General features: G+C 37.8%; 1 protein-coding gene across 1 annotated transcript in view; it reads right to left on the bottom strand.

Moving 5' to 3' along the window:
* Lrp1b (LDL receptor related protein 1B) overlaps nt 1-15,144 on the bottom strand; it is a 1,720,116-nt gene that overhangs the window by 295,711 nt on the left and 1,409,261 nt on the right. The window lies entirely within an intron of this gene.

Here is a 15,144-nt window from a genome sequence, read left to right as displayed (position 1 = left end):
AAACTCAGAGAATCTGTGCTTTTTTGTTATTAAGATTCATAGTTCTTACATCAAAAAATCATCCACCATGATCAAGTTGGCTTCATGAAGAGATGCAGGGATGGTTCAACATACAAAAATCTTTCAATGTAATCTGCCATATAAATAAACTGAAAGAAAAATAAAACATATGATCATCTCATTAGATGCTGAAAATCATATGACAAAATCCAACACCTCTTCACGATAAAGGTCTCAGATAGATCAGGGATACAAGGTACATGTCTAAACATGATTAAAGCAATACACAGCAAGCCAACAGACAACATCAAATTAATTAGAGAGAAACTCAAAGTGATTGCACTAAAATCAAAAACAAGAGAAGGCTGTCCACTCTCACCATGTCTATTCAACATAGTACTTGAAATTCTGGATAGAATAATAGGACAGCAAAAGGAGATCGGGGGCATACAAATTGGAAAGGAAGAAGTCAAACTTTTGCTATCTGTAGATGATATGGTAGTATACATAAGTGACCCTAAAAGTCTACCAGGAACTCTGACAGCTGAAAAATATGTTCAGTAATGTGGCACGATACGAGATCAACTAAAAAAAAAATCAGTAGTCCATCTATATACAAGTGATAAAAACATGGAGAAAGAAATCAGAGAAACAACACCCTTCAAAATAGCCACAAATAACATAAAATATCTTGGGCTAACATTAACCAAAGTAATGAAAGACCTATTCAGGAAAAACTTTAAGTCATTGAAGAAAGAAACTGAAGAAGATACCAGAAAATGGAAAGATCTCCCTTGCTATTGGATAGGTAGGATCAACATAATAAATTGGCAATTCCACCAAAAGCAATCTATACATTCAGTGTAATTCCCATCAAAATCCCAACACAGTTCCTCACAGACCTTGAAAAATCCATATGCAACTTTATACAAAACAAAACAAAAACAAACAAACAAAACCAGGATAGCCCAAACAATTCTGTACAACAAAGCAACTTATGGAGGCATCTCCATCCCTGATATCAAACTCTATTATAAAGCTACAGTAATGAACAGTTTGATATTGACATAATAACAGACAGATTGACCAATGGAATTGAATTGAAGACCCACATACTAATGTACACACCTATTAACACCTGATTTTTGACAAAGAAACTAAAATTATACAATGGAAAAGAGCAAGTATCTTCAACAAATGGTGCTGGCATAATGGATGTCAACATGTAAAATAGTGAAAAATCGATCCATCTATTCCCATGAACAAAACTCAAGTCCAAATGGATTAAAGACCTCAATATAAATCCGACCACACTGAACCTGACAGAAGAGAAAGTAGGAAGTAGTCCAGACAACTGAGAATAACAATAAATAAATGAGACCTCCAGAAACAAAAGTTTCTGTAAAACAAACATAGTCAATAAGGCAAAAAGGCAGCCTACTGAACGTTTAAAGATCTTTACCAACCTCACATCCAGACAGAGGACTGATATTTAAAATATATAAGGAACTCCTGACATTATAAATCAAATTTCTAAATAATCCAATTAAAAAATGGGGTACAGATCTGAACAGAGAATCGTCAACACAAGAATCTCAAATTTCCTAAAGACACTTAAAGAAGTATTCAACATCCTTGCTGGGCAGTGGTGGCACATGCCTTTAATCCCAGTACTTGGGGGAAGGCAGAGGCAGGCAGATCTCCATGCGTTCAAGGCCAGCCTGGTCTACAAGAACTAGTTCTAGGACAGGCCCCAAAGCTACAGAGAAATCCTTTCTTGAAAAACAACAACAACAAAAAAAGTGTTCAACATCCTTAGTCATCAGGGAAATGCAAATCAAATAATAGTGAGATACCATCTTACACCAGTCAGAATGGCTAAGATCAAATTACCAAAGATAGCTTATGCTGGAGAGGATGTAAGGAGAATACTCCTCCATTGCTGGTGGGAATGCAAATATGTGCGACCATTTTAGAAATCAGTATGGCAGTTTCTCAGAAAACTGATAATTAACCTACCTCAGGACACAGCAATACCACTCTTGGGCATATACCCAAAAGGATGTTCAATCATACTACAAGGACATTTGTTCTACTATGTTCATAGCAGCATTATTTGTAATATCCAGAACTTGGAAACAACCTAAATGACCTTCAATTGAAGAATGGATAAAAAAAAATGTGGTTCCCTGCCCTGTGGGAAGTCCAAGGACCACCCACCTCCATCCAGGTTTAGTAAGGTGAGCATCCAAACTGCCTAGGCTCCCGCAAAGCCAGTACGTGCAGTAGAATCAAAAACCCATTGCCATTGTTCTTGAGTTCTCAGTAGTCCTCATTGTCCACTATGTTCAGTGAGTTCGGTTTTATCCCAGGCTTTTTCAGACCCAGGCCAGCTGACGAGGGAGGGGGACTTGATTGGGGGAGGGGGTGGGAAATGGGAGGTGGTGGTGGGGAAGAGAAAGAAATCTTTAATAAATAAATAATTAATTAATTAAAAAAAGAAAATGTGGTACATCTACACAATTCAGCTGGGGGAAAATGACATCTTGAAACTTGCATGCAAATAGATAAAACTAGAAAAAAAAATCCTGAGTGAGGTAACCTCTTGGGGACTGTGGACCACCTGAACTGATTTTTTTTTAAACAACTTGTTTTCCTTTGCTCTGAGCATCCTGAAACTGCTCTGTGTAATAACGCTGACCATCCTAGAACTCACTCTGTAGAGTAGGTTGGCCTTGAACTCAGACATCCTTCTTACTATGTACTCTGAGTGCTTGGATTAAAGGTGTACAATACCATCACCTGGAAATGTATGTTTCTTATATGTAGCAAAAGGAAGGGTTCTAGTTTCATACCCATTCTGTTAATCTGTGTCTTTTTATTGAAGAGTTGAGGTCATTGATACCTGAGAGACATCATTGAGCAATGATTGATAATTCCTATTATTTCAGTAGCGGGAAGGTTTTTTATTCCCTGTATTTTCATGTGTGTAGTTGACCTCCTTGGTTTAGACTTTCCTTCTAGCACTGTTTTATAGTACTGGATTTGGAGATAAATATTGTTTAAATTTGAGTTTATCATGTACTATCTTATTTTCTCCATTTATGGAATTTGGAAGTTTTATTGGGTATAATAGACTGGGTGAACATCTGTTGTCTATTAGAGTCTGCAGCACATCTGTCCAAGTCCTTCTGGAATTTGGAATCTCCACTGTGAAATCATATGTATTTCTTATTGGTCTGCCTTATATGTTACTTGGTCTTTTTCCTTTGTCAACTTAAAAAAAATCTATACTTATGTGTGATGAGGGAACCTTAATAGAGAAAATGCTTCTATCAGGTTGATATGTAGGCAAGTTTTGGAGGAGGGTGAGGATGAGGGATTTTCTTGATGAATAGTGGTTGTGGGATGGCTCAGGCCACTGTGGGTTGTGACACCCTTGGGTAGATGTCCTGGGCTGTATAAGAAAGCAAACTGAATGAGTCATGAGGAGCAAGTCACAAATAATGTTCCTCCGTGGTCTCTGCTTCAGTTCCTGACTCCAGGTCCCCACTGAGTTTTCCTTGGAAATAAACTGTAATTGGGACATGTAAGCAAAATAAATATTTTCTTTCCTTAAATTGGTTTTAGTCAGCAATTTTACCACAACAGAAAGCAAACTAGAACACATCTTTCATGTTACAAAGATATTTCAAGATTTAGCATTTCTACTAGGAAATATGCTCTGAAAACAAATTTGGGCAACGACTCTCAAAGAATGTCAGACATAGAGACATCTGCAATTGCAATTTCTAGGCGCATCAACACCTCTTTGCAAGTCTTTGTATCACTGAGGTAACAGATACCTTCCAAGAAATGATTAACATGAGCCGGGTGCCAGCAGAATGAAAGGCTATAATCATGCTGTCTCAGCCTCTGACAGCGTTAGTTATTGTTTCCGCAACTGTAGCATCAACACTGACAGGTATAGAAAAGAAATAAAGATGGAGAATAAAATTATTGTCGTCTTTTCCTTTTGCCTTAATAAGTAGCTTATCCAAGAGTGTTCTGTCCCCAAGAGAATTATGCCATGTGTCATGAGCACCTTCCTTTCTAAATACTTGAATACACTACTACCTGCCTTACTGTTGGGATAAAATTAGAAAAGCACATCTAATTATGAGATTTTTATTAATACAAGCCTTATTTAAACTTGTGGACGTGGTTTAACTATAGCCTGAGACCAAAAGTAGTCTAAAATTGTAACTGAGATAACATAATTATTTATGTTAATAAAGACTTGTTACTCTTCAAATAACAAAATAGAAAAACACCAATATTTTAAACACTATTTGAAAGAATGTAGATTATTAATAGGCTTTTGATATTATTTTGTTAAGATACTCAAACAGTATATATATAGATATATGTATATATATATATTAAAATTTCTATAAACATTTCAGCCAACTTTGTATAATGATAACATGATTTTGATCAGAACAAAACTGCTCTCTATAACAGTCTAAAGATTCACCATGTACATGATTGTGTGAAAGTGAAAGGCTTTAAGATGCAACACTCTTTGACAAATAGACTCCACCCAGTTTGAATCTCACAGGTATTCAAAAGAAATTGCACTCCAGGCATTCGGCAGAGAGAACAGAGGCATTTGGCAACTGAAGTTGTCAGAAAAATTCAGTTGATCCTAAAACCCTTTCCCTACATTTTTGTATTTCAGGCACACTAAATATGCAATACTCTCATTAAGGCTATCTCATCAAACATATCTGTCTAATCTGCTTGCAATGAGATAACACCTAAATTCCCAAAAGTCCTTTCACACTTTAGTACTCTCTAACTGGAAAGTAGGTTGGAACATTAGAGGTCCTTTCTAACATCCTTTAGCATGGGAAATCTGACAGTGTCAGTTCACAAGTGCTCTGATGTTTCATCAAGAGAAGGAATTACGAAAGTACCCAAAAAGGATTTCTGCTAAGTGTAGATGATGTTTCCCCACCTTTCCTTTTGTATTGCATGAGCTCAACATTTTTTTTTTTTACTTTATATGTTTAATTGCATTTTATATCTCACTTGGTATTTAGTGATACTTTAATTCTTTCATAAAATCTTTATAACTGTCCTTTGGTTACCCAGGGTTTTGATATTTTGGAAAGCCCCTCCAATTGGACAAATAGTGATACTATCACAAATAGTGATACAACAGCTAACATAACTTGTTTTTTTAGAATTGCTGGAACCTTTCTCCACATGTCTGCCCTCCAGGCCGTTTGCAAAGAGGAATCTCTAGTAACTTTTCCCTCCTCTAAAATCTGACCCCACACCTGATTTTTCTTCTGCCTTAGACTTCATCTCTACCCGTGAACTCCCTCTCCTGCCCTCTTTGCCCAGGAAGGAGCCTTCTTTTGCTGTTACCAATCTGCTTGCCCATTCTCCCAGGCCTGATCTGAGGATACTGCCCTCCTCAGACAAGACTCCAACTTTTAACCCACCTGCTTCCTCCATGACAAACCTTTACCTCTCCTTCCTGTCACCACTACACAGTCGCTGTCATTTGACTGCTCCTCTTATCAAGCCCTACTCCATTCTTCCATTCTGCAAAGTTGCAGTTTCTGGGGTCCCAGCGCACATCCCTGTTTCTTTTCCTCTCACCAGTCTACCTATAATAGAAAAGAATTTAGATTCCAAAATATATCACAAAGAAATTCAGTATCTTATCCAGTTCTTTAATTTAATTTATCATGATATCTATGTCACGCTGCTCTATCTAAGGACAGTGAGCATCTCCGGATATCTGCTCAGCATATCCAGATATTGTTCATGCGCAGGATAGGGGTCTTAACCTAATTGGTTCTATAGAAGTCCCAAGCTGTGCTGCTTAGGTTTTTGTTAACTTGATACAAACTAGGATCATTTGGGAAAATGGAGCCTCCGTTGAGAAAAGGCCTTGATTGTACTGGTCTTACACATGTTGTGGGGCATCTTTTTGACTAATTATTGATGTGGGAAAACCCAGTCCATATGGATAGTAATAGGTGTTCTTGACCTCTTTTTAAAAAATAGTCTTTTTATAAAGTAATTGAATCCATTGATGTTAAGAGACATTAATGACCAGTAGTTGTTAATTTCTGTTATTTTTCAATGGTAGTGGTTGTGTGTTTCCCTTCTTTGTGTTTTTCTGGTGAGAAGTTATCTGTTGCTTGTGCTTTTGTGGGTACAGTTAGCTTCTGTGGGTTGGGGTTTTCCTTCTAATATTTTCTGTAGGACTATTTTGTGGATACATATTGTTTAAATCTGGTTTTTGTCATAGACTATCTTGTTTTCTCCATTGATGGTAATTGAAAGCTTTGCTGAGTATAGTAGTCTGGGTTTGCATCCATGGTCTCTTTGTGTCTGCAGCACATCTGTCCACAACCTTCTGGCTTTCATGGTTTCCATTGAAAAGTCGGGTGTAATTCTGGTAGGTTTACCTTTATTATTCTGCTTATCAAGAACCAAGGCTAAATATAACTCAAGAAAATGATGAAAAGATTAGATATCCACTTTCATATCATTTCAGTCAGCAGCCAGTATTAGATAAAAGCTTCAAGGATCAGAGAACAGCCCTCACAAACTCTTCAAAGTGGAAATAAAAAACCATCCTTCAAGGTTTTTAATAATAGGGCAAAGGAAACAGGATTGGGTTAGATATCAAGTGCTGACAACAGCCTTATGTCATACTCCTCAGGCTTCCTGAGTTCGTTGGGATTGACATCTACTACCTAAAACAAACAAAGAAGGAGAAGTCTCTGCTCCCACCTCCATCCATCTGACTGAACACAATGTGTAATGGCTAATCATGGTTGACATCTTGACACACTTCGGAAGAGTGAATCTCACCTGATAATTGCTTCTACCTGATTGGCAAGTGGGCAATGTCTGTAAGGAAATTTTCTATTGCTAATTGATAGGAGGGCCCATTCTCCTTTGGGTGATTTTACTCCTATGCAGATGGTCCTGAATTGGATAAGAAAGATGACTGATCATGAGCCATAGAGAGCAAGTCAGTAATAAGCTATCCCCTATGGTTGCTCAGCACATTGAGATATTTTCCTTGGTTGGTGCCTCTGCTTCTGCTTTAGATCCTTCCTGGCCTTCCCTTGGTGATGTATCAGGAAATGGAAGCAGAAATAACCCTTTTGCTCCCCCTAATTGCTTTGGGTCATGGTATTTATCACAGCAACAGAAAGCAAACTAAAACATAGGGCAAAGATGTCAATTACTGATAAGCCTGATGCGTCTAGGATATGGGAATGTCTTAAGTTGTATCAGAATTTACTGTACCCATACAAGAGGTCTTGCTCTCTCTGATATGAAGTAGATTGTACTTCTGCCAAAACCAGACTGACCCACCACTGTGCAATCTATTTGCATATTCCTTTCCTAATTCCTTCTTGGCTATTCTCAGTTATCTGATCTCTCTCCTAGGACATGTATTCTAGAAAGTTCCCTGCATCTGTTCTTTATCTGTCTGTCACAAAATCTTAAGGAGGCAAACTAATTTGTACTATTTTTAACCAATACTCCTCCCTTCTGGGAACTTTGTTTACCACTACTATCTGCTTATTCTTGTGTCAAATACACATCCTCCTTACTATTATTCCACAATATACTCTTGTACTAAACAATTTATATGGATCTTTAGCCTTTGTGTCAGGAACAATTATCTACTCACCCTAAAAAAATTGAGTCACTGAAACCTATCATTATCTGACTATTCAAAGTACTAATTTCATGAATTTTATGATCTACTCTCTCTACACCACTCACTCTTGCTATCCAAAAGTAGATAAGTATTCTACCACTTAATCCAAGTTTTGACTTATTAATTGACCTGCATGTCCACATATACCTTTCTTTCCAACATTCATCCTTCTATCTCTTCTCAGTCCTTGACACAAAGGTACTTTCTTTATTATTTCCCTTTTCCCATTGATTTTCTTGCCATTTGCATTTACCTGGACAAGCCCTGATATCTAAATGATCTCACTGCTGTTCTGGACAATACTTCCCTAAGTATTTCACGATGGCCCTCATCTTCTTGACCAAGCTCATGTGTATATTTTACCTTAAAAATTCTCCAAGGACATGCTGCTTACATAGAGATGGCCGCCTTCTCTGTGGGACATCTTTGGACATGTCTCCAAAGCATACCTAGATCCTCATTAATATCTTGGCTCAATGGGATACCAGGTATCCTCCTGTAAGATTCAGATAGCCTCTATTCAATTAACTTACCTTGGCCACAGTCTAACTTTTTTATTTCCTTGGAATCTTAGCTAATCCTCTTGTTTATTGAAAATAATTCCTTTACCATACAATATATTCAATGGTGGTTTCTCCTCTCCCAAATACTCACAGTTCCTCCATATCTTCTCTTCCATCAGGATCCATATCTCTCATTATAAAACAAACAGACTTCTCAGGGATAATAATTCAATAAAATTGGATGAAATAAAAACAAACCATTTGGTATAAGACAAAACAAATAGAAGCAAATAAGTCGAACTAAAAGAACAAACAGATAGACCCACACACACAAAGGAATTCACACCCAGAGGTGTTTCAGAAAAACAAACAAAAAATGCAGAAACAAATATATACACAAAGGCATTTGTTGTACAATGAAAAAGTCTAGAATCAACATTATACAACAAAGAATGCTGTTCATTTTATTTTATGACGTTGATTTACTTTAGCTAAATATCTTTACCAAACTATTTAGAATCTCTGAGCCTCTCCGAAAGTATCCAACCTGCATTGTCGACGTTTAAGGCAGACCTGGCTGCTCCTGTTTTAGGGCTTTGATACCCGTCCTATCTGCCTTGTTTTTCCATGTCTATTTAAACATAGCCCTAGCTCTTATCTGCAGGTTTTATGGAAAAACATCAGAGAGTAGCTTAACAGTCTATTAGTCAGACTTAGAGGTACATTTGGGCTTCTTTTTTTGAAGACCCATGAAGTTACCTCTCTGTGACTGATAAAATTTCAGGCTAATATTCTAACAACATACTCAATCTCTGCTTCCAACAGACTCCATCAAACCTGATCATTTCATTGAAGACACATTTCTACTCCACCATCTTGTTGCAGACTTCCCACACCATCACCCCACAATATTATTTGCTCTCAAGCCTCTCTCTAAAGGGATTTCATACTATTTCCCTTCCTCATACAGATCGCTGAGGACATCTCCTAGGACAGCATTTATACATCAGCTTCATCTGTTTGTCATACTCTCAGCAACAGTGCTATGTTCTCATGTTCATATACCTTTGGATCAGGTAGACTAGAAAGCTTCTCCACCATGTTGAAGAGGAGATAAGATGTCATTTGTAGCTTCTATCTGTAATCATTCCTTGCTTTTGCTTGATTTCTCCTCTACAATCTGACAGAAACCTCTTTTCATTTCCAAGGAAGCTCAGCATCTAGTTATTTTGACAGGTAAATGTTTCTTCTCTATCCCCTATAGTTCACAAGAAAGGCAGAACTTACATATGTTTCTTTCAATTTATTAATCAGTGCTGAGATCCAAACTTCCACGGCCAGTTCTTCTACCTAATGCTATCCTTTGTTTATGACTTCCCAAGAAAATTTATTAACCTTTGCCCTTTGAGTTTATATGATAGAACCATTCATATTTATACACCCTCTACCAAATACCTCACCTTCCTTTCCTAATGCTCCCTTCCCCTTTGCATAAACCAGTCATACTCTAAATCAACGGCCTCCCTATATCTCAACAATATCCTGCAGTATGCACATATGCACGTGGGCAATTGTGTTTGCGTTTAGGATCCTTCCCCAGCCTTACAAGCAAAATTGAAATGAACCTCATTGAGGTAATCACAACAGCATAAATAAGAGACAACTCTTGCAGGCTACAACTCTGTAAGCTCAAAGCATGTAGACCTCAACTCTAAAACACTTCTGATGGCGCTTCCTCTTCTAATCCCTCCAGTCTCACAAATGCAAACCCCCCATGCATAAGCATGACCACCTGAAGCTCCTCTGATTTATCAAGCTTCCCTGAAGTAAATAAGTGTTGTAATAAGGGCGGCGGTGGGGCTGTGTCCCCAAAACCCCAGCCGCCTGCCCGGCTAGCTTATGCCCCGAAATAATTACACAGACACTGTATTCTTTTAAACACTGCTTTGGCCCATTCCTATCTAGCCTCTTCTAGGCTAATTCTCACATATTAATTTAGCCCATTTCTAATCATCTGTGTAGCGCCCCTAGGTGCGCTTACCGGGAAGATTCTAGCCTAAGTCCATCCTGGGTCGGATCTTCATCGTGTGCGTCTTCCCTGGAGCAGGTAGCATGGCGTCTCTCTTGCGTCTGCTCCGGAGAGGAGAGCTGTGGAGTCTGACTTCACTTCCTCTTCCTCCCAGCGTTTTGTTCTGTTTACTCCTCCCACCTATCTCCTAACCAATGAGATGGGCCAAAGCAGTTTCTTTTAATTTAACCAATGACCTTCCTCCATCATTTCCCCTTTTTCGGTTTAAACAAAAAAAGGCTTTAACTTTAACATAGCAAAATTACATATAACAAAACAGTTATCAAGTAAAAGTTACATCAGAAACATTTATACATATAACAAAATTGACTGTAAATCTTTTTTGTTTAAACAGAAAAAGGGGAAGTGATGTGGGAGTGTCATATATCAATCTGTTGATTTCATTGGCTAAGCAATAAAGAAACTGCTAGGCCCATTGGATAGGCCCACCCTTAGGTGGGTGGAGTAAACAGAACAGAATGCCGGGAGGAAGAGGAAGTGAGCTCAGACTCCACAGCTCTCCTCTCGGGAGCAGACGTCCGCCATGCTCCCGGCTCCTGGGCAGATACATGCAATGAAGCTCTGAAGCTCCGACCCAGGATGGACTTAGGCTAGAATCTTCCCAGTAAGACTGGTGCTACACAGATGATAAGAAATGGGCTAGTCCAGGTGGGAGAGTTAGCCTAGAAGATGCTAGGTAGAAATGAGCCAAGCAGTGATTAAAAGAATACAGTGTCTGTGTAATTATTTCGGGTAAAGCTAGCCGTGCGGGCGGGGTGCTGGGGATGCAGCCCCGCCGTCGCCCATATTACTACTGAGCCCTGCCGTCGCTCCCCTTATTACTACAAATAAGTGTCTGGACTTCATTTGCAAATCTTTGAAACCTGCCTCTATATGCCTCCCACCACTACCAGCCACTGCTAAAGTACCATGATATGCCCTTGGATACTCTGTTTTTTTCCCCTTTTCTCTACTTCACCCTATTCTGATCAATAGATAATAGACCCTTCATGGTCCTTAACCCATTACTGACCTTGGGGGATGCTGCCTCCTTTTCTACATACTGAAAGCCTCTTTCTAATCCTAAAATTCTGACATACAGGACTTTCCTTTTCTTTACCTGTCAGATCAACAGGCACATTTCCAATAACATCCCAGCTCACGTCCGTGGCATAGCTCCATAATGATTACTTTATTGGATCTATGCAGCTTCTTTTATAGGAATCCTCTTACCCAGCGTCTCTTTGTATATCCCACTTCTTCAATGCCTTAGCCTATAACGCTCCTTTAGGAAACCTCCCTTTCTTTCTTCATGGCTAAACTCTTCTTATTTCACCTTCTACTCATTACTGAAACCTAGATTTTTCTACCCCACACTCGTGCCAATGAAAATTCCAGGGGTCAATTGGAAAAATCCCTTCCATTTCTTTCTCAGAAACCTCTTCCTTTCCCTCTTCCACAGGTAATAAGTGCTCTCTTACTCGCCGTGATGTGCTGTCATCCTTCTTTTCATTCTGGTACCTTCTATAACCTTACTCTATTTGACAGAGATAACCTGATTCATCCCATTATCCTGTGGACTGAAAGTACTTCATGGTTAAGCTCTGGGGACTTGGTGAATCTTATATACTTCATACTTCCAAGGCCTTACTTAGAACTTTGACTACCCTCTCTGGAAAATACTCAGTTTGAAAAAAATGAGGTCATTGCCCAGGAAAACTGGGATATTACCCCACATATTCTCTCACATCTTCTTTTTCAGAATTTTGATTTTTCAAAATTAACTCAAAATGAAATAAAACTACTAAATTAAAACACATAAAGAATGTTTTCTTATATTTTTAAAGGCTTGTATTTTTCAAAGAACTCCAACAAAAGGAGACAAACGATATTACTGTAAATTAAAACCTTTAACATGATAAGGAATCAGCTAACAGAATAAAGGTATGACCTAGAGAATGGTAGGAGGTATATGTATCCTATATTTCTGTCAGGGTTCATATTCAGAATTTATAAGGATACCAACTTCAAAGTTAATACCTATTCTAATTAAAAATGAACAAAAGAGTTGAACAGATGTTTCTCAGCATACTTCCCAAGAGGTATACAAAGAAATATGGCACATTGCTAATCATCTAGAAAATACAAATCAAAAGGACAATGAGTTGCCATATCACTCTAATTCAATTGTCTAGTTTCAAAAACAGTGTATTTTTGCATGTGTGTGTTTGCTTGTGTATAGAAGTTCCAAAAGTAGTCCAAAATAAAGCAACAAATTACCTAGAAATTTCAGTACTAATCACATACTCAATAAGAATGAAATTCTTATGTCCAAGTGGTATGTGTCCTCCATGACCAGTGTGATTCTCTAGTTAAGAGAAGGAATCAACTTAGTACCTAAGAGTCTCAACTGATGAATGGTCAAAGAAAATCTAGGAATTATATCTCCCTAAAATGTTATTTGCCCATAAAAGTGATAAAATCCTATCACATTATGGAGCAACAAAAATATATTGGGAAAGCATTGTGTTAAGTGAAATAAACCAGAAACAAAAGAAAACTATCAAATAATCATAATCCTTCGAAGAATCTAAGACAGCTGATCTTACAGAAAAACAGAGTACAGAGACAGAAGAAGTTAGGTGCTTGGGGAAAAGTCGGTCAATGATACAAAATTAGATAGTAGGAGGTAAGCATCCTTCCATTCTAAAGAGATGATTATCATTAACAATGTCATATTTATATTTAAAGTAATTGAAGTAGAGGGTTTTTTAATTTCTTTCCAACGAAGAAAAGGTCTATGTTTGGTATACTATACACTGATCGTTTTATGTGAACACAGGTGCACACTGTGCCCATAGTTTGTGTGGTTTTCATTAATGAATAGCTAATTTGAATATTTTAAAATATGCAAACCCTAAGGCAAAAGAATAAAAAAGACTTAGAAACTTTTTTCCAATGTTTTGTCCTAGCCAGAAATAATCTTGTTTTGGACATCAACAAGAAGTTCAAAGTTACAGTCACAGCTGGGTATGTTTTTTAATATAACAAAACATACACTTCATATTTTACTAACAACATCCCCTTCCTATGTCACTATGTTAGTTATCTTTATCATAAGTAAGAATGGGAGAACAAAATCAATAGATAGAAATATAAACTGGGATAAGTTAAGAGTTTTATGAGGAGCTACAAAGCATTTCCTATATTAGGAAATAAAAAGAAAATAAAACCGCACTGAATACATGAACTTATCTTGTGTTTTCCAAAGTATTAACTAATATCTCCATTCAGAACTTCTATGCTGTATTCTAATTTATCTTCACAATATGGTAGGTTGAAAATTTGCACATGAGAACTTCAGTCTATAAAAGCTAAACAATTTGCCTAAGTCCCATGACCATTAAATTTAAAAAGTAGATTAATAATTTAGGTGTATGATTCTTTGATCAAGGTTACTGACTTTAACACAAACTAAATCTAATCAAGACTGAGCCCATCATTTCAATGGCATTTAAGCAATCAGCTCTCAACTCTCCCTGCCATTTAAGCCACCACTGGAAAAAATGAGGCATTAAAACTTGAGTCATGGCATTTCCTTCTTTTTCAAGTAACTCACACAGTGTACTCCATATATATTCACATGAATCCCATATCTGCTTCATTGTACACATTGGTGCATGGTTGTTGTCCTTACTTACTGGAAGACTTAAACATGAAGGCTTGTTTGAACGCAAGTGTTCTGTGCTAACCCATGTCCCATAGCTAGGCTCTATTTCAAGAAACAAAACCAAAGACAATCAAACAAACAAAAGCATCATATTATCGTCCTTATCCCTATAAATTCAGAATTAAATTTTGGTCAGTTGGTTCACCTTTTTCCATTAATAAAGCTTTACATAAACTGGGCCCATCTACCTTTTTGTTGGTTTATTTTCTGCCTGCTTTGGCCTTATAAGGGTCTATAATCAACACACAGGTCATTTAGTCTGTGAAGTTTCCAACATTATGATATGACCCTCAACAAAGTATTTTCCATCCCTCTCAGACCTTTCTCAAGGGGTAAGAGGACTGAGAACTGGGGATTTTGCACTTCTGACAAACACTGGGATGGTGTGTGGGACAAGACTGTCCAGGTGCCTTGCCAGTCAGGAGTAGTTCTTCACATAGTGAATTTTCACCATCTCCAGTGCTGATCAGCCGTAGCAGGAAAAAAGCTGTGCCGTTGTAAAATGCCAGCTTTCTGGACCATCCTGCCGAGGCAGACGTGATGAAGCTCTGACCCAGGATGGACGTAGGCTAGAATCTTCCCAGTAAGCGCACCTTGGGGTGCTAGACACATTAATAGAAATAAGTAATCAAGATGTAAGAATTATCCAGTAAGAAGCTAGAGCTAATGGGCCAAGCAGTGCTTAAATGAATACAATTTGTGTGTGGTTATTTTGGGGCATAAGCTAGCCAGGCGGCCAGGAGCTGGGCTGTGGGAAGAGGCCCACAGCTCCTACTACAGACACTGCTTCTAGAGGAGATGAGAAATACATTGGCATATGATTGTGTAACTGTTTCGAGGGTTAGTCAAGAGAAGCATAATGAGTATTCCACTAAGACTTCGTATGTCAGTAAAGGACACCAAGACCTCATTGAGTATGAAAACTTGTCTATGAATGTAATCCTGTATGTTTGTTTTCAGAGTTTCCAAAGTACCTGTGTTCCACCCAATGACTCTTTTATAACTTTCCTCTATTCAGGGAAATTAATATAGTTTCACATATTAAAACATTATAAACAACAACGAAGAACATGTCAACCATTCAAGTTCAGCTTAAATT

Source organism: Microtus pennsylvanicus, chromosome 9, assembly GCF_037038515.1.
Source record: "Microtus pennsylvanicus isolate mMicPen1 chromosome 9, mMicPen1.hap1, whole genome shotgun sequence".
NCBI classification, from domain to species: Eukaryota; Metazoa; Chordata; class Mammalia; order Rodentia; family Cricetidae; genus Microtus; species Microtus pennsylvanicus.
This window is presented reverse-complemented; position numbering and strand designations above follow the sequence as displayed.